This window comes from Ranitomeya variabilis, chromosome 5 (assembly GCF_051348905.1).
Source record: "Ranitomeya variabilis isolate aRanVar5 chromosome 5, aRanVar5.hap1, whole genome shotgun sequence".
NCBI lineage: Eukaryota > Metazoa > Chordata > Amphibia > Anura > Dendrobatidae > Ranitomeya > Ranitomeya variabilis.
Window position 1 is genome coordinate 538,525,029 of NC_135236.1, and position 23,015 is coordinate 538,548,043.

Below are 23,015 nucleotides of genomic sequence, written 5' to 3' on the forward strand. Positions count from 1 at the left end.
TTTCGATTCGGGACCGGAGCTGGGGGTCGGACGCCGGCCTCTGCCGCGGTCACCGCTGGGCTGCGGCCGTGGAAGCGGCGGTGGCGTAGCGGGGGGGTGGCTGGATGGTCCGGCGGCACCGTTCCCCGGCTTCCGGGCACGTTTCTGAGCGTTCTGCCTGAAACCGGAAGTGACGCGCAGGGGGCGGGGCCAAAACCGGAAGTCAAACGCCGGCCGGTTTTTTTTCTAAAAACGCCGCTGTCCTGCGGGGGCGGGGGGGGGGGGCGTTTGGGTGCAGGGGGGGGTGGAGCAGTCACCTGCAAGTCGGGGGGGTGGATTTGGCCACACACCTGCACTGATTCCGGATCCGGGGGAGGGCTATAGCCAAACAGAATGCTGCAGCACTGCTTGTGAGCCCATCTGCAGCTATGGATGAGCCGGAAGCTGCCGTCGGTCTGCTGGAGCAGGAGCAGGATGGATCCTCGGAGAAGTCCCATGCGAACCCCCAGCTGAAGACCCACGGACGCAGTAACCAGACCAGTCGCAGATCTAAGCAGAAGGATCTGGACCGACCCCCCAGTAATCCGGTACCTACCGCTACTGCCTGGGTAAGATCTTCGTGAATGTACCCTGATGCAGTCTTTTCCTATGTTTATTTCCGTAGGGGAAAAAAAGCGCTGGTAAATCAAAAAACAAGGAGTGCGCGCTATGCGCTTGCCCTTTGCCAGACGCCTACCCTAAGAGACTTTGTCAGTCGTGTGTACGGCAGACGGTAGGAAATAAATTGATGGGAACACTGATAGCGGTAGCGCCAGATAAATTACATAGCCTTTTTCTCCGCTCCCATAGGTGGCGGAAGAGTCTCCTGATTTCACATCAAGCCTTAGGGAGATTATCAGGAAGGAGGTGAAAGATTCCCTGAAATCCCTGTCCCGGGGGGAGTCTTCAAAAAGAAGAAGGGAGCCTAGCGCCTCAGAGTCGGAGTTGTCCGCTGGCCCTAGTAGGGAGAATGAGTCAGACGCCTCTGTCTCCTCAGCGTCCTCTTCGGAAGAGGAGTCTAACCGGTTCTGTTTCCCATTGGACCAAATGGACAAACTTATTAAGTCAGTTAGATCCACCATGGGGGTGGCTGATGAAAGGCCAGAACTCTCTACACAGGACCTAATGTTTGGCGGTCTAGACCCTAAAAAACGTAGGTCTTTTCCGCTCAATGACAAGGTCCAGAACCTCATCAAAAGGGAATGGAAAAAACCGGAGAAGAAAGGCTCTTTTCCACCTGCCTTTAAACGCAGATATCCCTTTGAGGACCCCATGGTGAATACATGGGATAAGGCGCCGAAATTGGACGCAGCGGTGTCTAAGGCGTCTAAAAAATCATCTATCCCCTTCGACGACATGGCTTCCCTAAAGGACCCTCTCGATAAGAAGGCTGACTCATTCCTTAAAGGGACATGGGAGATGTCGGCGGGTGCCCTGAGACCTGCTGTAGCGGCGACATGTGCAGCCAGATCGATGATGGTCTGGCTGGATCAGCTAGGGTCTAAGTTGGAAGGCGGTGTTTCCAGAGACTCTATGTTGAAATTCCTGCCAACAATTCAGAATGCCGCTGCCTTTCTCGCGGACGCATCTGCGGATTCGGCAAGAATGGCGGCTAGGGCGGCCGGACTATCAAACGCAGCACGCAGGGCCCTATGGCTGAAATGTTGGCCAGGTGACCTTCAATCCAGATCCCGTCTGTGCTCTATCCCATGCGAAGGGGAATACCTGTTTGGTCCAGTCCTAGACGAACTGCTGGAGAAAGCTGGAGACGAGAAGAAAAAGTTTCCCAATCTACCAGCTACCTCTTACAGGCGTCCCTTCACAGGGAAAAGATTCTTTCGGAGGAGACCAGCCAGAGACCAGAGCAGATGGGATGAGAAAAAGAAGAAAGGTACTGGATTTATGTTTGGAGGTGGAGGACGTCAGGAGCCATCCCGTGAGGTCAAAAAACCACCCCAATGACAGTCTACCTCCCACCGGGGCGACTAATCTGCCTTCTACCCGGCCTGGTCCAAAATCTCCAGTAGTGATTGGATTTTGGGGTTAATAGCCACGGGTCTGCGGCTAGAGTTCTCCTCCATCCCTCAGAACTTCTTCAGAGTTACCCCACTCAGGTCCTCTCCAGCAGAACAGGCGGCCCTGGAAGCAGAAGTTCACGACCTGCTCAGTAAGAATGTCCTGTCAGAGGTTCCCGAAGGAGAACAGGGTAGAGGATTCTACTCTCCTCTATTTCTAATAAGTAAACCTGATGGCTCCTTCAGAACAATTATTAACCTTAGGGCTCTTAATAATTTCCTGACCGTCCAATCATTTAAGATGGAAACTATTAACACCGCAATAAAGCTGCTGTTTAAAAACTGCTTTATGGTAGTATTGGATTTGAAGGACGCCTATTACCATATCCCCATTTATGCAGGTCACCAACGATACCTGAGGGTGGCGGTAAGGTTGGATGGGGTAATCAGACACTTCCAGTATAGGGCCCTCCCCTTTGGTATATCGGTCGCCCCTCGAGTGTTTACCAAAGTTATGGCGGAGGTTATGGCTCACTTGCATGAGTCCAACATTCTAATAATCCCCTACCTGGACGATCTCCTTATCGTAGGTAAAACGGTGGATCACTGTCTGGAACAGTTACATAAAGTGATGTCTGCTCTGGGGTGGATGCTAAATGTCAAAAAATCACGCTTACAGCCCATGACGGTGCAGCGATTTTTAGGCCTGACCCTGGATTCCCAGGTTCAGGAATGCCGTTTGCCTCAAGAGAAAATTGATCGCCTGCACCTTCAGGTGCTGAATGCCTCTAAAAACCCCACCATGTCCCTTAGAAGAGCCATGTCTCTGTTGGGCTCTCTCTCGTCCTGTATTCCAGCGGTCCGATGGGCCCAGTATCATACGAGGATACTTCAGGGCGAGGTGCTGTTACAACAAAAAAGGTTGGGGGGATGTCTGGAGAGCCTGATGACCCTATCCCAAGACGCTATTATATCCCTCGGATGGTGGCTAGTCCAAGAGAACCTGTCCACAGGGGTCCCCTGGGAATATAATGTAACTCGTATAGTCACCTCGGACGCTAGCCCTTCTGGATGGGGGGCTCACATGGGGGATACATTGATCCAGGGGCTTTGGGATCAGGATCAGATAGAAATGTCTTCCAACCTAAAGGAGTTAACGGCTGTGGAACAGGCAGTTAAATCACTCCTTATCTATCTACAGGGCTACCACGTGCGGGTATTCTCGGACAATCGGGTCGCCGTGGCATACATAAATCACCAAGGCGGGACTCGTTCCAAATCCCTAATGTGCGTAGCAGATCGTCTATTCCATCTAGCAGAGCAACATCTTCTCTCATTGACGGCTCTTCACATAAGAGGGGCAGAAAACACTACAGCGGATTTCTTAAGCCGCAACACATTGAGGCAGGGGGAGTGGTCCCTGAACGACTCCATCTTCAACCTCATCGTGGAAAGATGGGGTCAACCAGAAATAGACCTGTTTGCCACAAAAGAAAACAGGAAAGTGGCACAATTCTGCTCTCTTAACCCCAGAGAAAATCCTCTGTCAGTAGACGCCCTCCTCATAGACTGGAACTTCAGGCTAGCCTACGCCTTTCCTCCCCTGTCTCTACTTCCTCTGGTGGTGAGGAAAATCAGGAAGGACAAAGCCACAGTGATAATAATTGCCCCCTTCTGGCCCAGAAGGACGTGGTTTCCATGCCTGAGGGCTATGTCGATATCCGACCCATGGGTCTTGCCAGACATCCCGGATCTCCTGTCCCAGGGCCCAGTCTACCATCCTCGGGCGGTTGGCCTTCATCTGACGGCGTGGATTTTGAGCGGGCGCTGTTAAAGGATAGGGGGTTCTCTCTGGGCCTCATTAACACTACTGAAGAGCAGAAAAATAATCACAAAGATTTATGTTAGGATCTGGAAGAGGTTCCTTCAAAACTCGGGGGTAATAGCTGGTCAGTCAATACCAATAGACCAGATTTTAGAATTCTTACAGAAAGGGTTAGATATGGGGTTATCCCCAAATACACTTAAAGTGCAGGTATCAGCCTTAGGGGCCCTCTTTGGCTGCAACATTGCTGAGAATCACTGGGTCAGCAGATTCATCAGAGCGACAAAACGGTCCAGGCCAATGGTGAAGAATAGGGTCATGCCATGGGACCTGAACCTAGTCCTCTCAGCCATGACAGAGGCCCCATTTGAGCCAATTGCATCAGCCTCTATTAAAAATGTATCACTTAAAGTAGCCTTCCTGGTGGCCCTAACATCGGCGCGTAGGATAGGCGACATCCAAGCATTATCCAGGGTTCCCCCTTACATGCAGCTTAGGGATGATAGAGTGATACTATCCCCTGATCCAGCATATCTTCCTAAAGTAGTGTCCAGGTTCCACAGAACACAGGAAATAGTTCTTCCATCCTTCCTCCCCAATCCTACTAACGATAAGGAAAGGAAGCTACACACTTTAGATGTAAAAAGATGTATCCTGCAATATCTGGCAGTAACTGATCCCTGGAAGATAGATAACGCCCTATTCGTGTCCTATCAGGGTAGTAGGAAGGGTCACAGGGCATCAAAATCTACTTTAGCTAGATGGATCAGGGAGGCTATCTCGCTGGCATACATCTCAAAGGGCAAGCCGGCGCCTGAAGGTCTGAAAGCGCATTCCACTAGAGCTATGGCGGCTTCGTGGGCGGAAAGATTGGAGGTGTCGATCGACCAAATTTGTAAGGCTGCTACTTGGTCTTCTCCACACACATTCTATAACCATTATAGATTGAACTTGGGTGCCTCTTCTGACCTTTCGTTTGGTGTAAGGGTGCTGCAAGCTGTAGTCCCTCCCTAGTTAGTTACTCTCTGTAATTCTCTCCGTAGTGCTGTCATGGACGACCGATAAAGTCTTAGTTACTCACCGGTTAACGGTGTTTTTCGGAGTCCATGACAGCACCTGTACATACCCTCCCGTCTTCTTAAGTTCTGGGTGTACACCTCTTCCTTTATTTATATAATTCACGGGTAGTGAATAGTTAGTTATTTGTATCATTGTTTATTATGTATGCTATTAACCTTGGTGGTCCTCTTGTGCTCTGTAAACCAACTGATGCGTGGGAGAGGTGCCGCCCTTATGTATCTATAGGTTTCCTGTTCCTGAAGGGCGGATCCCCTCTCTCCGTAGTGCTGTCATGGACTCCGAAAAACACCGTTAACCGGTGAGTAACTAAGACTATTTTCTCATCACTATTCAACTTCCATCTCACAGGCAGACATGGTTGCAATACAGTAGAGCAGTGACAGCTGCAGCAAATTTTGTAAGGAAACAAAGATCAGTACTCCTGTTCTGTTAGTTACTTGTCTCATGCTGGTAACTCCCCCTTTCATCTAAAACCAGATTATTTTCTCTGGATCCCTGGCAAGTTCCCAATGACAGTAGTGCTCTGGCCTGCAGGCCTGTTTTGCTGGCCACTAGCCATTTAATTCCTCTGTCAACACACATGCAGCGTTCTTAGATTACATCATGACCCTTGTCCGTGTCCGCATCAGGATGTTCTTTGTGGGCGAAGTTATCGTGCAATGCGCTACTGTCCCACAGATGGCAGCCTCCTGTGATGTATCTTCTCCAGCCCCAGCATCTCCTGTCATGGATCTGCTCCAGCGTCTCCTTTGATGTATGGACTCCAGCTCCCCTGTCTCACATGTGGTGTATACATCAGTTTTGAAGTCTCCTATGTGAAGTTGTGAAGCACAGTGGTGTAAAAGTTTGCCCATTCCTGATTTCTTATTTTGCATGTTTGTCACACATAAATGCAGGGCCGTATTTGTCAATAGGCACTTGAGGGCAGGTGCCTGGGGCGGCAGGATGCGGGGAGCGGCACCTGAGGAAGGTGTCTTTTTTTCTTTTTTTTTTTAATAAGGACCGGGGTCACCGCAAGCCGCCCACCTACCTCCCCGCCTCCTTGAACTCATCATAAGCACCCTCCTTGGCTCCAGCGGTGCCTGCATCTCCAGTGGTCTCAGCGCCGGCAGCTTCTTCCTGTGCTGAGCGGTCACATTGTACCGCTCATTAAGGTCATGACTATTAATGCATATTCATGACCTTAATGAGCGGGAACCACGTGACCGCTCACTCAGGGAGAAGCTGCAGCGCCGGGACCAAGATGCAGGGACTTTCGGCGCGGTGCGCCGGTGTGAGAAAGGGGAGTATGACGGGAGGACGGGGGCTGCAGAGGCACGCATACAAGATGGGATGGGGGGCTGCAGAGGCACGCATATATGATGGTAGAGGGGGGGCTGCATAGCCACACGTACAAGATGGGAGATGGCTGCAGAGCCACACATACAAGATGGGAGAGGGGGGGCTGCAGAGCCATGCATACAAGATGGGAGGGGGGGCTGCAGAGGCAGCATACATGATGGGAGAGGGGGGCTGCAGAGGCACGCATACATGATGGTAGAGGGGGGGCTGCATAGCCACACATACAAAATGGGAGATGGCTGCAGAGCCACACATACAAGATGGGAGAGGGGGGGCTGCAGAGCCACGCATACAAGATGGGAGAGGGGGGAAGCAGAGCCATGCATACAAGATGGGAGGGGGGGAAGCAGAGCCAGTGTCCGCCCCTGCCCAAGGATCAATTGTACTCGCATCTTACAGAAGTGAGTACAATTGAGGCTCTGACTGCCGGGTCAGAGCAATGTGAGCAGCGTGATCAGATCATGTGATCACGCTGCCGACGTCGCTCACTCGCACTGCAAAGGCAAACACTGGTGGTAAGTGCTCCAGTGGAGCAGAAGACACCGAAGATTAAGTGCACGGGAGGGGGGGACAATTGGAGTGGGGATGGAGGAATTTATTGTGTGGGGACAATTTGAGTGAGGATAGGGGGATTTATTATGTGGGGATGGGGGGAGTTAATGTGTGTGGGGAGATTTGTAGTGGGACTGGGGGGATTTAATGTGTGCAGAAGATTTGAGGACACAAAATGAAGAGCAAAGGGGGAGATGGGGAAACAATACAGGGGAATGAGGGCCATGTATGAGGAAACAGTATTGGGGAATGGGGGGCATGTATGAGGAAACAGTACTGGGGAATGGGGGGCATGTATGAGGAAACAGTATGGGGGGCATATATGAGGAAACAGTATGGGGGATGGGTGCAGACAGTAGGAGGAGCGAACGGGGGAATGTATGTGGACACAGTATGAGTAGAGATGTGAAAAATGTATGTAGATAGAGTACGGGGAGTGAAGGTGATGGGATGTGTGCAGACACAGTATGTGAAGTCAGGAGAGCAGGCAGTATAGAAAGTGAAGGGGTAAATATATGAGGAGACAGTATGGTGAACAGGAGGGATGTGAGAGAAGACAGTATGAGGAGGGAGGGGAATAGTGTGATGAGACAGTATGGGGGTGAAAAGTGAGTGGGCACAGAATAGAAACTTAGTAATGGGGGCGTAGCATGGGGGGACAGTGTAAGGGCACAGCCAGGAGGGGACAGTATACCAAGGAGGGGGAGTGTGATGAGAGAGTACAGTATAGAGACTGAGCCCTATAGGGGGGACAGTGTGAATAGGGGGCCGGTATGGAAAGGAGAGGTCAGTGTAAAGAGCATGTACCATAAGAGGGACAGTGTGGGGGTCATATTTTGCGCAGACAATATAGTGAGGGGTAATTTTTTATTCAGGAGCATTATAATGACACTTGTATCTTTAAGGGCGTCATGTGGAAATTTTCTGCAAAAAAGCGGAGAAGATGGAAGCCTGCAGAGACGAGCTGTGGATGAGAAAACTCATCATGGGGTCTGGACAAGATGAAGAAAAGAAGGAGAGCGACTCCAGAGACAACATCATCTATAAGGTGCCTGGATGTAAATGTTATTTGTGATACTGACTAACTCTCATGTTTTTATTTATGTTAGGAGCATTAAAGGGGATGTCCAGGTTTGTAAAGTGTCTTCAGTCATTCTTTGTGACTGCAGACTTCTTAGTTCTCACAGTGCGCACTGCACACTGTCAGGATTCTCTCGTGCTCGTGATTTACATACATGCGGTCACATACTGACTGGACATGTGTGGCCTCAGTCGATGAAAATGAACTGAGTGAGACCGGGCACATCTAGTCGGAATGTGGCCAGAGGTATACAAATCGCATGCTTGTGCTGACATGACCGTCGACTGGCAAGGGAGAATCCTAAAAGTGTGCAGTGCATGAGTTGTGAGAATTCAGAAGCTGCGATGTCAGGATTCAGCTCTGTAGGTTCCGGTAGTCACATGGACACCTCACTCATGTGACTTTCATACTTGTGGTCCTGTGACAACGAGCTTCTCTTCTGCTTCTCTTAGTTTTTCACTGAACATTGAGAGCATTAGGGAGAGGAACTTGTGGGTACATGACTAAGTGTGCAAATCGCATGTGTCCTTGGAGGGCAAAATGAATTCTTGCCCCTGGTGCCAGAAACACTAGATACACCTCTGCCGGTATGCTACTGCGAGCGTCGATTACCGGGTCCGGTGGAGGGATGTCTGTGCACAGGCAGTGAGGCAGGGACTGAGCGTGTGCACTGAGAGAGAATGGAGACTGCCCGTCCCAGTCTACGCCGTAGCCTGGAGCCCTCATTATCATAGGAATATGTCAGGTAATAAATTGTTTTTCTAAAGCTTTATAGTGTAGTTTTAGGTCAGAGGGATGGATAGGGATGAGCTAGGTAGGTGCAGGGACAGGTAGTGATGGCTACTTGCGGACATGTGCGGCACTTGCAGTTTTGCACTTGCGGTGAGACAAAAACAACACTGCTAGCAGCTTTTCTATTTCTGCGAGTACCGCATTTGCCGGATTGCGGCAAAACTGCAAGTGCCGCACATGTCCGCAAGTCCCATAAGGAATGAATGAGGCCGAACGCAGTGTTGCCGTAAGTGATCCGTTACGCAGCAGATGCAGATAATCTGCTGCAAAAGGCTACTTTCACATCAGCGATTTTTGCCAAAGTCACTGCCGATAGTGTCATACTCAACAATGGGGGAGACAGCACTAAAAGTGCCTAGGGCAGCAGAAACTCTAACTCACATAACAAATTTTAATATTAGACTAAGATAACACAAGTGCAAAATGCAGTTTTTAAAATAAGTTCTTTATTATTGGGGGATAAAGAAATCCAAACCTATAGGACCCTGTGTGAAAAAGTGATTGCCCCTACACCTATTAACTGGTTGTACCACCCTTAGCAGCAACAAGTACAATCAAGGGTTTGCCATAACTGGCAATGAGGTTTTTTTACAATGTTATGGATGAATTTTGACACACTCATCTTTGCAAAATTGTAAATCAGTCACATTGGAGGGTTTCCGAGCATGAATTGCCTTTTTAAGCTATTCAGAGGTGGACTTGTTGATCTGTTCTGGATCCTTGTCCTCCTGCATAACCCAAGGGCGCTTCAACTTGAGATCACGAACAGAAGGCCGGACATTCTCCTTTAGGATTTTTTGGTAGCAGAATTCATGGTTCCATTTACCACAGCAAGTTTTCCAGGCCATGAAGCAGAAAACAGCCCCAGACCATCACACTATGACCACCATATTTTACTCTTGGTTTGATGTTATTCATTTTCTGAAATGCTGTTACAACAGATGTAATGATACATACAACGTCCAAAAAGTTCAATTTTTGTCTCATCAGTCCACAGAGTATTCTCCCAAAAGTATCGGGGACCATCTAGATGTTTTCTGGCAAGACTGAGATGAGCCTTTATGTTCTCTTATTGCTCATTTTTCATCTTGTAACTATGCCATGCAGGCCTTTTTGCCCAGTCTCTTTGTTATGGTGGAGTCATGAACACTGACCTTAAAGGGACTCTGTCACCTGAATTTAGCGGGCTCTGTTTACGGTCCGATGGGCGATGTTTTCAGTTCTGTCATGCACCCCTTCCTTTCCCGCTGGCCGCAATATTGTTTTGCATTTGATTAGGTTTCCTCCATTGTACACGCGTGCGCAATGCAATCTCGCCTTGCACACGCGCAGTATGCTTTTGCCCAACTGCGGGCAAAGCCGAAAAGCATTAGTGCGCATGCGCCGGCGCACTATGTCCCAGAACACAGCGAAATACTTCCGGGACATAGTGCGCCGGCGCATGGTTTTTGCTTACTTTTTTCTCTTGTAGGTTTTAATGTTTTGTGGCCAATGTGAACATGCGTTTAACCTCTGCATGTGTACCAACTCAAGTTAAGCTCAATTTTTGTTTTTTTGTCTGCATTGTTGCATTCTGTGCAAGCCGGGGTGTGGCCTCCCTGTTTCTGAGCTAGAGACTATATATAAGGCTTTCCCAGTCTTGTGTTTCACTGGTTGGGCCCAGTCCTTTTCTCTGCCCTTATTCACACTGAGGTCAACATTGACACATAGTAAGGTTTTAATATTAGACAGTGTAGGACTGTCCCGATCAGAGTTACCTTGACACGGTGGGATGGCTTTTGTGCTATTTTTTGATTAAAAAAACAGTATTACTAAAAACTCTGTGTTATTTAAATGCACTTTGCTTTTTTACTTAGCTACTTCAGGGTTTTTGCTTACTTTTTTCTCTTGTAGGTTTTAACGTATGCACATAGCCTGATATTGGTCAAATTTCTTCAAGATGACTTGAGTTTGTGAAAAAATGGAAATTTGCCAAAAATTTTGCAATTTTCAAACTTTAACCCCCCCAAGGGTGGTTTGCACGTTAATGACTGGGCCAATTTTTTTTTACAATTCTGACCACTGTCCCTTTATGAGGTTATAACTCTGGAACGCTGCAATGGATCCTGATGATTCTGACATTGTTTTCTCGTGACATATTGTACTTCATGATAGTGGTAAAATTTATTTGATATTTACCTGCGTTTATTTGTGAAAAAAAATGGAAATTTGGCTAAAATTTTGAAAATTTCGCAATTTTCCAACTTTGAATTTTTATGCCCTTAAATCACAGAGATATGTCACACAAAATACTTAATAAGTAACATTTCCCACATGTCTACTTTACATCAGCACAATTTTGGAACCAAAAGAAATGTATTTATTGGAACAATATATTTTTTTTTTATTTAGGAATTTTTTTTAATTTTTTTTTACACATGTAAATATTTTTTTTTTTTACTTTGTAACATTGCCCCAGGGGGGACATCACAGTATAGTGTCAGATCGCTGATCTGACGCTGCAATGCACTGTGTCAGATCAGCGATCTGACAGGCAATGCTCCAGGCTTGCCGGCCCCTGCTCTGAGCAGGCGCTTGCAAGCCACCTACCTGCGAGACCTGGAAGGAGCCCCACGGCGATTTTGTATCCGGGGCCTGCAGGGAGGAGGATGTAGGAGACCCTCTGAACAACACGATCACATCACGTTCCGAGGGTCTCCGGGAAGCACGCAGGGAGCCCCCTCCCTGCACAATGATTCCCTATGCCGCCGGAACCCTGCGATCATGTTTGATCGCAGTGTTCCAGGGGTTAATGTGCCAGGAGCGGTCCGTGACCGCTCCTGGCACATAGTGCCGGATGTCCGCTGTAATAATCAGCTGACACCCGGCGGCGATTGGCCTCGCTCCCCCCGTGAGTGCCGCCGATCGCCTTTGGCGTACTATCCCATCCCTGGGAATTAAGTCCCAGGTCACCTCGACGGGATAGTACGTCATATGGGATTAAGGGGTTAAATTCTTATGCCCTTAAAAAGAGATATGTCACACTAAATAGTTAATAAAAAAACATTTCCCATATGTCTACTTTGCTTGAGCACAATTTTCTAAACAATTTTTTAGGGTAGGAAGTTATAAGGGTTAAAAGTTGACCAGCAACTTCTCATTTTTCCAACAAAATTTATAAAACCATTTTTTTAAGGGACCACATTGTATTTGAAGTGATTCTGAGGGGTCTATATGACAGAAAATACCCCAAAGTGATAGGATTCTAAAAACTGCACCCCTCAAGGTGCTCAAAACCACATTCAAAAAGTTTATTAACTCTTCAGGTGCTTCACAGGAATTTTTGGAATGTGGTGGAAAAAAATGAACATTTAACTTTTTTTGACAAAAATTTTACTTTAGACTCACAGAAGTTTGTAATGTTGAGCGATAAAAATAAATAAATCACACTTTCCCCGCAAAAATGTTATTTTAGCCACAATTTTTATTTTCACAAGGGTGACTGGAGAAATTGCACCATACAATTTGTTGTGCAATTTCTCCAGAGTGCACTGATATCCCACATGTGGGGGAAAACTATTTTTGAGGAACAGAAAGGAAGAAACGCCATAATAGAGTTCAGATTTTGCTGGAATGGTTTGAGGGTGCCATGTCAAATTGGCAGAGCCCCTGAGGTGTCAGAACAGCAGAATCCTCCAATATGTGAACAAACTACACACCCCATTTAACCCCTTAACGTTCAATGACGGACATAGTCTGTCACTGGATGCCTCCCCTGTTTGGTGCGGGCTTTGGCGATGAGCACGCATCTTTTCCAGCACATGACAGCTGATCTGTTCAACGGACATGTGCCCCTAACAGCCGAGGGTAGAATCATGATCCACCCACGGCTGTTAACATGTTAAATGCCACTGTCAAACTCTGACAGCGGCATTTAACATGCACGTTCAGGAAGCACATCATTACCTCTTCCCATCGGCCCCCGTGTCACATGACCGCGGGTCGGCATGACAACCAGAGATTGTAACTGCCAGATTGCTGTGAACGCCACCTGGTGGTCGGCGCTCATAGCAAGTTTGTAATTCTACTACATACAGGTGATCTGATCATCGTCTGTATGTAGCAGAGCCGATTGAGTTATGACAGCTTCTAGTCTCCCATGGAAACTATTGTAGCATGCCAAAAGTAAAGCAAAAATGTTTTTAAAAATATAAAAATTCAAATCACCTCCGTTTCGCCCCATTCAAAATAAAACAACAATATCAAACATACACATATTAGGTTTTGCCGCGTTCAGAATTGCCCGATCTATCAATAAAAAAGGATTAACCTGATAGTTAAACGGCGTAGCGAGAAGTCAAAACACCAGAATTATGTTTTTTTGGTCGCCGATAACGGTCGCCGTGAACATGCGATAAAGATTGAATCTGCACCAAAATGGTATCATTAAAACGTCAGCTCTGCGCAAAAAAATAAGCCCTCACCCAACCCCAGATCACGAAAAATGAAGACGCTACGAGTATCAGAAATGGGCCATTTTTTTTTTTTTTTTTTTTAACAATGTTTGGGTTTTTTTTTCACCACTTAGATAAAAAAAGAACCTAGACATGTTTGGTGTCTATTAGCTCGTAATGACCCGGAGAATCATAATAGCAGGTCAGTTTTAGCATATAATGAACCTAGTAAAAGGCCAAACAAAAAACAAGTGTGGGATTGCCCTTTTTTTGCAGTTTCACCGCACTTGGAATTTTTTTCCCGTTTTCGAGTACACGACATAGTAAAAACAATGGTGTCGTTCAAAAGTACAAATCGTCCCTCAAAAAACAAGCCCTTACATGGCCATTTTAGCCAAAAAATAAAAAAAGTTATGGCCATGGAAAAAGGGGAGCAAAAAATGGAAACGCAAAAACGGAAATACCCCTGGTCCTTAAGGGGTTAATTCATCTTTCTGTGATCATATTGATACCACATGTGCCTCACAAAATGTTATTACATTGAGCGGTGAAAAAAGAATAATTTACATTTTTACCACTAAATTGTTGTCAGCCCCAAGTTTTAAATCTTTCTAAGGGCTAATAGAAGAAATTTTTACAACAAACTGAGGTCCATTTTTTCCTGAGTGTGCCAATATGCAATATGTAATCGGGAAATACTTTTCAAGCACAATGCAAAGCTCGGAACGGAAGGAGCTTCATATTATAGTGAAGATTTTACTGTTATAGTTTGCAGGTGCCATGACCAACTAGGTGAGCACCTGAGGTGCCAGCACAGCAGATCCCCCATAAGTGACCCCATTTTACAAACTACACCTCTTAATTAATTAATGTAGGGGTGAAGTGATCATATTGACACGAATGGTGTGTCACAGAATTTTATACCATTGTGCAGTGAAGAAAAAATAATTACATTTTACCACCAACATTTTGTTTTAGCCACAGATTTTGCAGTTTCACACAAAAAGTGGGAAAAATGGCACCAAAATTCGTCCCAAAATTTCTAGTGAACATGGCAATACCCCATACTTGGCTGTACAGTACTGCTTAGCCACACGGTGAGACTTGGGAGGCACAGAGCGCTATTTGCCTCTTTGAGGCCAGATTTTCCTTGACTAATTTGTGGACTCCATATACATAGACCCTAAGTGCTAAAAATGCAGAATCCTTCCCTCAAGTGACCCCATTTAGGAAGTTATACCCCTTTGGGAATTTAGCTGCAGGTGTGACAATTTTAACTCTATGGGTGCTTTCCAGAAACAAGCAGCAGTGGATGTTGCTGAGTGAAAATTGTAAACTGCTGTTGAAGTTACCACTATGCTGTAGTGACCAGTATATTGTAGTCACCGGTATGTTGTAGTGACCAGTTAATTATTCCCAGCTTGTGCTTCTTGAGACACGCACCTGTAAATTAGGCGGGCTCTCATCATTACAGAAATGCCAAACGTGGACGCCATATGTGGATTAGGCACACTGGAGCTCAGAAGAGAGGGGGCATTTGGATTTGGGAGTATTGAATTTGCTGAATTTCCTTTGGAAAGTGAGGAGACATTTTGCTTTTCCAGAGCCTTTGTACTACCAGCTATGTGGAAGTCCCCTATATTTTCGTTAACAGATGATGGACCTGAGTGGGGTTTTGCTTTTTTTGTGGATTAAGTTGAAGCTTTTATTAGGAACATTTTATATAATGTTTGGGATCACATTTATCCTGCACTCTACACTGAGCACTTACATTGGGGTTTCCATCTAAATCCCCTGAGTGACGTGATTCAGATGAAACCCCCAAGGGATCCATTCACTATAATGAGGCAGCAGAATTACTCTTGACTCGTCTGTCCTTTGGTCAACGTTGTCCTCCTTTTCATAAGTGCAAAAAAACTGTGGCTGACTGCACTTTTATGCAATCCTAAAAAGACGGACACAGCCAGACCATAGGCCAGACACTATCCACAGTGCCTTGATCTGCCTCGTTATAGGGAATCTTCTGCCTGGGGATTCATCTGAATCACATATTTCAGAGATTTACATGGAAACCCTGGGGTAAATGTTCAGATCAGAGCGCTGGGTTAATGTGCGCTGAGCCTCACTGGGATCTTTAGGAGGCAGAATTAACAAATCAACAGCATGTGAAGAATTGGTTTTATTTATTTTTTACGCCGTTCATAATGTGGTATAAGTGATTAGATGACTTTATTCTTCGGGTCGGTGCCATTACAGTGATACCAGATTTATAAGTTTTTTTATGTTTGGCCTCTGTCACACACTAAAAAAAGTTTTTTATTGCAAAAACTAGTTTTTGCATTCCCATATTTAGACAGCTATACTTTTTCCATATCTCGGTCCACATAGTCATTTGACAGCTTCTTTTTTGTGGGACGAGTTGACGTATTATTGCTACCATTTTTGGACACATGACATTTTTTAATTGCTTTCTATTCCGATTTTTGGGAGGTTGAATGAACAAAAAAACAGAAATTAAGCTTTTTTTTTTACTTTTTATGTCATTCAGTGTGTGGTAAAATTGATAAGGCAGCTTTATTCTTCGGGTCAGTACAATTACAGTGATACCACATTTATATAGTTTTTTATGTTATGGTGCTTTTACACAATAAAACCTTTTATAGAAAAAAATAATTATTTTTGCATTGCTTTATTTTGAGAGATATACAGTAACATTTTTTTTATTTTTCCGCAGATGGAGCTGTTTGATGGCTTGTTTTTTTGCTGGACAAAATGACGATTTAACCAGTGCCATGTTTATTTATATTTGTATTTTTTATTGCGTTTTATTCCTCTTTTTGTTTGGCGGTATGATGATAAAGCATTGTTTTTTGGCTTATTTTTCTACTTTTTTTGCAGCGTTCACTAAAGGGGTTAACTAGTGGGACAGTTTTATAGGTCTGGCCGTTTTGAACGCGGTGATACCAATTATGTTTACTTTTATTGTTTATACTTTTTTCATAAAAATATTTATAGGTACTATATATATATATATATATATATATATATATATATATATATATATATACATATATTATATTTATATTTTTCCTTTTTTTCAATTTTTTTTACTTATTTTAACTTTTATACTTTGTCCCACTATGGGACTTTTTTTTTTTTACCTTTTGCAGGCTGATTGCTTGTATAGCATAGAGATGCAGGAGTATCCCTTCTTGCTATTTCTTGCTAGCTCTGGTGACCGAGATGTCGTCATGACAACGATTGCAATGATCGAGGCCCAACGATGACTTCGTGAGGTCTGTGATTCAGGCGCAGAGAGGCTTTCTTCCCTCTGCCTGTTCCCGAATACTGTGACCAAACTTGGGGGGTTAAATTGTCAGGAGCGGTGTGGTCCTGGCACTGAGTGCCGGGTGTCAGCTGTCAGAATCAGCTGACACCGGCGGCGATCACATGCGCACAGCGTCTGGGCATGCAAAATCACCATACATACATATCCATACATCCCAGGTCAGTAAGTACCAGGCTACCTGGACGTATGGATAAGTCTAAGGTGGGAAAAGGGTTAAGGGGCAATCACTTTTTCACACAGGACCCTGTAGGTTTGGATTTTTTTCCCTTAATAATAAAAAACTTCAAACACTTTGTCACACCACTGTATACAGCAGAGTCTCAGAGTCTCCTATGTAATGTATGGTGCAGACCTCTGACTGCTTGATTTCTAGGATACATGAGCAGTGATGAATTTCGTATCTTGAGGAGACCTGCAGTATAATCTGTTTTTAGTACAACTTACTACTGTGAGTTGTTTACAAAGCAAACTTATCGCAAAAAGTTACCTGCTCTCCAGACCGATGCAAACCTGGAAAGACAGGTGTAAGGCACATCATCAATACCATCTAATATCACAGCTGCACCATAGAGAAGCACTTCCAGCTGTCACATAGGATCATTTTTAAGTTGATAATTTTATATGGCCGTGAATGATGTTTTAAATATCAAAATGGCCAGTGGAGTAAAAAAGGTTCCCCACCCCGATTTAAAGTAATCTCTGAAGTCAGATTCTCATGCAGATCAGGTTCCGGCCCATAGATCCTAACAGCTCATGTATATATAAGGAGAACATACAAGTGCTTCTCACAAAATTAGAATATCATCAAAAGTTAATTTATTAACTATCACTGTGCTTGATTGGCCAGCAAACTCGCCTGACCTTAACCCCGTAGACAGGGCCGTATTTGTCACTAGGCACTTGAGGGCAGGTGCCTGAGGCGGCAGGATGCCCCCATTCTACCGCCCCAGGCACCTGCCCTCAAGTGCCTATTGACAAATATGGCCCTGTCTACGGGGTTAAGGTCAGGCGAGTTTGCTGGCCAATCAAGCACAGTGATAGTTAATCACCTGAGGCAGATTTTTTTTTAGTTTGTTTGTTTTGTTTTTTTAATTATAAGGACCGGGGTCACCGCCAGCCGCCCGCCTACCTCCCCACCTCCCCACCTCCTTGAACTCATCATACTCACCCTCTTCGACTACAGCGGTGCCTGCAACTCCAGTGGTCTCAGCGTCGGCAGCTTCTTCCTGTGCTGAGCGGTCACATGGTACCGCTCATTAAGGTCATGAATATGGATGCATATTCATGACCTTAATGAGCAGTACCACGTGACTGCTCACTCAGGGAGAAGCTGCAGCGCCGGGACCAAGATGCAGGGACTTTCGGCGCGGTGCGCAGGTGTGAGTAAGGTGAGTATGACAGGGGAGGAGGATGAGGGAGGACGGGGAAAGAATGGGGGCTGCAGAGGCACGCATACAAGATGGGAGAGGGGGGCTGCAGAGTCACGCATACAAGATGGGAGAGGGGGGCTGCAAAGGCACGTATACAAGATTGGAAGGGGGCTGCAGAGGCACGCATACAAGATGGGAGGGGGGCTGCAGAGGCATGCATACAAGATGGGAGGGGGCTGCAGAGGCATGCATACAAGATGGGAGAGGGGTGGCTGCAGAGCCACACATACAAGATGGAATAGGGGGGCTGCAGAGCCATGCATATAAGATGGGAGAGGGGGGCTGGAGAGCCACGCATGCAAGATGGGAGAGGGGGGCTGCAGAGGCACGCATACAAGATGGGAGAGGGGGGCTGCAGAGGCACGCATACAAGATGGGAGAGGGGGGCTGCAGAAGCACGCATACAAGATGGGAGGGGGGGGCTGCAGAGACACGCATACAAGATGGGAGGGGGGCTGCAGAGACACACATACAAGATGGGAGGGGGTAAGCAGAGCCACGCATACAAGATGGGAGGGGGGAGCAGAGCCACACATACAAGATGGGAGAGGGGGGGCTGCAGAGCCATGCATACAAGATGGGAGGGGGCTGCAGAGCCACGCATACAAGATGGGAGGGGGGGCTGCAGAGCCACGTATACAAGATGGGAGAGGGGGGCTGCAGAGGCACGCATACAAGATGGGAGAGGGAGGCTGCAGAGGCACACATACAAGATGGTAGAGGGGGTACTGCAGAGGCACGCATACAAGATGGGAGGGGGGCTGCAGGGGCATGCATACGAGATGGGAGGGGGGCTGCAGAGCCACACATTCAAGATGGGAGGGGGGAAGCAGAGCCACGCATACAAGATGGGAGGGGGGAGCAGAGCTATGCATACAAGATGGGAGGGGGGCTGCAGTGCCACGCATACAAGATGGGAGAGTGGGGCTGCAGAGCCACGCATACAAGATGGGAGAGGGGGGCTGCAGAGCCACGCATACAAGATGGGAGAGGGGGGACGCAGAGCCACGCATACAAGATGGGATAGGGGAGCATAGCCACGCATACAAATGGGGGGAGCAGAGCCACGCATACAAGATGGGAAAGGGGGGGAAGCAGAGCCACGCATACAAGATGGGATGGGGGAAGCAGAGCCACGCATACAAGATGGGAGAGGGGGGCTGCAGAGCCATACATACAAGATGGGAGGGGGGGAAGCAGAGCCAGTGTCTGCCCCTGCCCAGGGATCAATTGTACTCACATCTTACAGAAGTGAGTACAATTGAGGCTCTGATTGCCGGGTCAGAGCGACGTGAGCAGCGTGATCAGATCATGTGATCACTCTGCTGACGTCGCTAACTCGCACTGCAGAGGCGAACACTGGTGGTAAGTGCTCCAGTGGAGCAGAAGAAACCGAAGATTAAGTGCACGGGAGGCGGGGACTATTGGAGTGGGGATGGAGGGATTTATTGTGTGTGGGGACAATTTGAGTGAGGATAGGGGGATTTATTATGTGTGGGGAGAATTGGAGTGGGGATGGGGGGAGTTAATGTGTGTGGGGAGATTTGTAGTGGGAATGGGGGGATTTAATGTGTGCGGGAGATTTGAGGACACAACATGAAGAGCAAAGGGGGAGATGGGAAAACAATACTGGGGAATGAGGGCCATGTATGAGGAAACAGTACTGGGGAATGAGGGGCATGTATGAGGAACAGTACTGGGGAATGGGGGGCATATATGAGGAAACAGTACTGGGGAATGGGGAGCATGTATGGGGACACAGTATGTGGGGCATGTATGAGGAAACAGTACTGGGGAATGGTGGGCATGTATGAGGAAACAGTATGGGGGATGGGTGCAGACAGTATGAGGAGCGAACGGGGGAATGTATGTGGACACAGCATGAGTAGAGATGTGAAAAATGTATGTAGATAGAGTACGGGGAGTGAAGGTGATGGGATAGGTGCAGACACAGTATGGGGAATCAGGTGAGCAGGTAGTATAGAAAGTGAGGGGGTAAATATATGAGGAGACAGTATGATGAACAGGAGGGATGTGAGAGGAGACAGTATGAGGAGGGATGGGAATAGTGTGATGAGACAGTATGGGGGGAGAAAAGTGAGTGGGCACAGAATAGAAACTGAGTAATGGGGCCGTAGCATGGGGGGACAGTGTAAGGGCACAGCCAGCAGGGGACAGTATACCAAGGAGGGGGAGTGTGATGAGAGAGTACAGTATAGAGACTGAGCCCTATAGGGGGGACACAGTGTGAGAGGACAGTGTGAAGAGGGGGCCGGTATGGAAAGGAGAGGTCAGTGTAAAGAGCATGAACCATAAGAGGGACAGTGTGGGGGTCATATTTTGGGCAAACAATATAGTGAGGGGCAATTTTTTATTCAGGAGCATTATAATGACACTTGTATCTTTAAGGGCGTCATGTGGAAATTTTCTGCAAAAAAGCGGAGAAGATGTAAGTCTGCAGAGACGGCTGTGGATGAAAAAACTCATCATGGGGTCTGGACAAGATGAAGAAAAGAAGGAGAACGACTCCAGAGACGACATCATCTATAAAGTACCTGGATGTAAACGTTATTTGTGATACTGACTAACTCTCATGTTTTTATTTATGTTAGGAGCGTTAAAGGGGATGTCCAGGTTTGTAATGTGTCTGCAGTCATTCTTTGTGACTGCAGACTTCTTAGTTCTCACAGTGCGCACTGCACACTGTCAGGATTCTCTCGTGCTGGTGATTTACATACATGTGGTCACATGCTAACTGGACATGTGTGGCCTCAGTCAATGAAAATGAACTAAGCGAGGTCGGGCACATCTAGTCGGAATGTGGCCAGAGGTATACAAATCACATGCTTGTGCTGACATGACTGTCCACCAACAAGGGAGAATCCTAAAAGTGTGCAGTGCATGAGTTGTGAGAATTCAGAAGCTGCGATGCCAGGATTCAGCTCTGCAGGTTCCAATTGTCGTCACATGTACACCTCACTCATATGTGACTTTCATACTTGTGGTCCTGTGACGACGAGCTTCTTTTCTGCTTCTCTCAGTTTTTCACTGAACATTGAGAGAATTAGGGAGAGGAGCTTGTGGGTACATGACTAAGTGTGCAAATCGCATATGTCATTGGTGGGGGGGGGCGCCAAAATGAATTCTTGCCCCTGGTGCCAGAAACCCTAGATACACCTATGCTACTGGGAGCGGCGATTACCGGGTCCGGTGGAGGGATGTCTGTACACAGGCAGTGAGGCAGGGACTGAGGGTGTGCACTGAGAGAGAATGGAGACCCGGAGACTGCCCGTCCCTGTCTACGCCGTAGCCTGGAGCCCTCATTATCGTAGGAATATGTCAGGTAATAAATTGTTTTTCTAAAGCTTTATAGTGTAGTTTTAGGTCAGAGGGATGGATAGGGATGAACTAGCAAGGTGCAGGGACAGGTAGTGATGGCTACTTGCAGACATGTGCGGCACTTGCGGTTTTGCACTTGCGGTGAGACAAAAAAACCACTGCTAGCAGCGTTTTTTTTCTTTTTCTGCTAGTACCGCATTTGCCGGATTGTGGCAAAACCGCAAGTGCCGCACATGTCCGAAAGTCCCATAAGGAATGAATGAGGCCGAACGCAGTGTTGCCGTAAGTGATCCGTTATGCGGCAGATGCAGAAAAACTGCTGGATCTGCTGCAAAAGGCTACTTTCACATCAGCAATTTTTGCCAAAGTCACTGCCGATAGTGTCATACTCACCAATGGGGGAGGCAGCACTAAAAGTGTCTAGGGCAGCAGAAACTCTAAATACGGCCCTGCCCGTAGAGATCTATGGGGTATTGTCAAGAGAAAGATGAGAGACACCAGACCCAACAATGCAGATGAGCTGAAGGCTGCTACTAAAGCTACCTGGGCTTCCATAACACCTCAGCAGTGACACAGGCTGATCGACCTCCATGCCACGCCGCATTGATCCAGTAATTGATGTAAAATTAGCCCCTTCCAGGTATTGAGTGCATTTACTGAACATACATTTCAATAGGCCAACATTTAGGATTTTAAAATCATTTTTCAAGCTGGTGTTATAAAGTATTCTAATTTACTGAGATAATGACTTTGGGGTTTTCATTGGCTGTAAGACATAATCATTAACATTAACAGAAATAAACACTTGAAATAGATCAATTATATGAAATTCACTTTTTGTATTGAAGAACTGAAGCAAATTAACTTTTTGATGATATTCTAATTTTGTGAGAAGCACTTGTAGATACCTCTGGAATAAGACATTGGAGCACAGATATCAAGGTACCATTGGCTTAGGAGGGTTGATTCTCCTATAGCAAAGCACAGCTATACCTTTGTAAAGCTGAAGATGTTAAAGGGAACCTGTCAGCAGGATTGTGCTGAGTAACCTACACACAGTGTCAGGTTGGCGCCGTTATACTGATTAAAATGATACTTTGGTTGATGAAATTTGTCTTGTAGTTGTTTAATCTTTATTTTCAGTTTTTACTTAATGATATGCTCGTGCTTCGGGGCGGCCTATGGGGGGTATTCACATGTGGTGTTCTGCTTAGGTATTCATACTGATGGCTTATTACAGGTCACTGATCCCTCAGTGACCTGCCCCCTATTTTACATACTGCATATTATATGTATTGAAAAAAAAAATCACATTCAGCAGGCCTCCTCTTAACCCCTTTCTGCCAGCTGACGGAATAGTACATCAGCTTGCAGAACCCCCGCTTTGAGGTGGGCTCCGGCGGTGAGCCCACCTCAAAGCCGTGACATGTCAGCTGTTTTGTACAGCTGACATGTGCGCGCAATGAGCGCGAGCGGGATCGCAATCCGCCCGCGCCCATTAACTAGTTAAATGCCACTGTCAAAGCGTTCAAAGCAACCCTGCATTTCTGCTACATAGAGGTGATCTGTGCTTCACCTCTATGTAGCAGAGGTGATCGTGTAGTGCATGCTTCTAGCCTCCTATGGAGGCTATTAAAAAATGCCAAAATTAAAAAAAAAGGTTTAAAAATATAAAAATATAAAAAATATATAAAAGTTCAAATCACCCCCCTTTCGCCCCAATCAAAATAAAACAATTTAAAAAAAATCAAACCTACACA

General features: G+C 46.5%; 1 protein-coding gene across 1 annotated transcript in view; it reads left to right on the plus strand.

The window, feature by feature from the left end:
• Nucleotides 1-7,433: 7,433 nt before the first annotated feature.
• The window catches only part of LOC143773817 (uncharacterized), a 93,300-nt gene continuing 77,718 nt past the window's right edge, over nt 7,434-23,015 (plus strand). The window contains exon 1 of the mRNA XM_077261158.1: nt 7,434-7,879. The gene's annotated coding sequence lies outside the window, so the exon portion shown is untranslated. The remainder of the gene's footprint in view (nt 7,880-23,015) is intronic.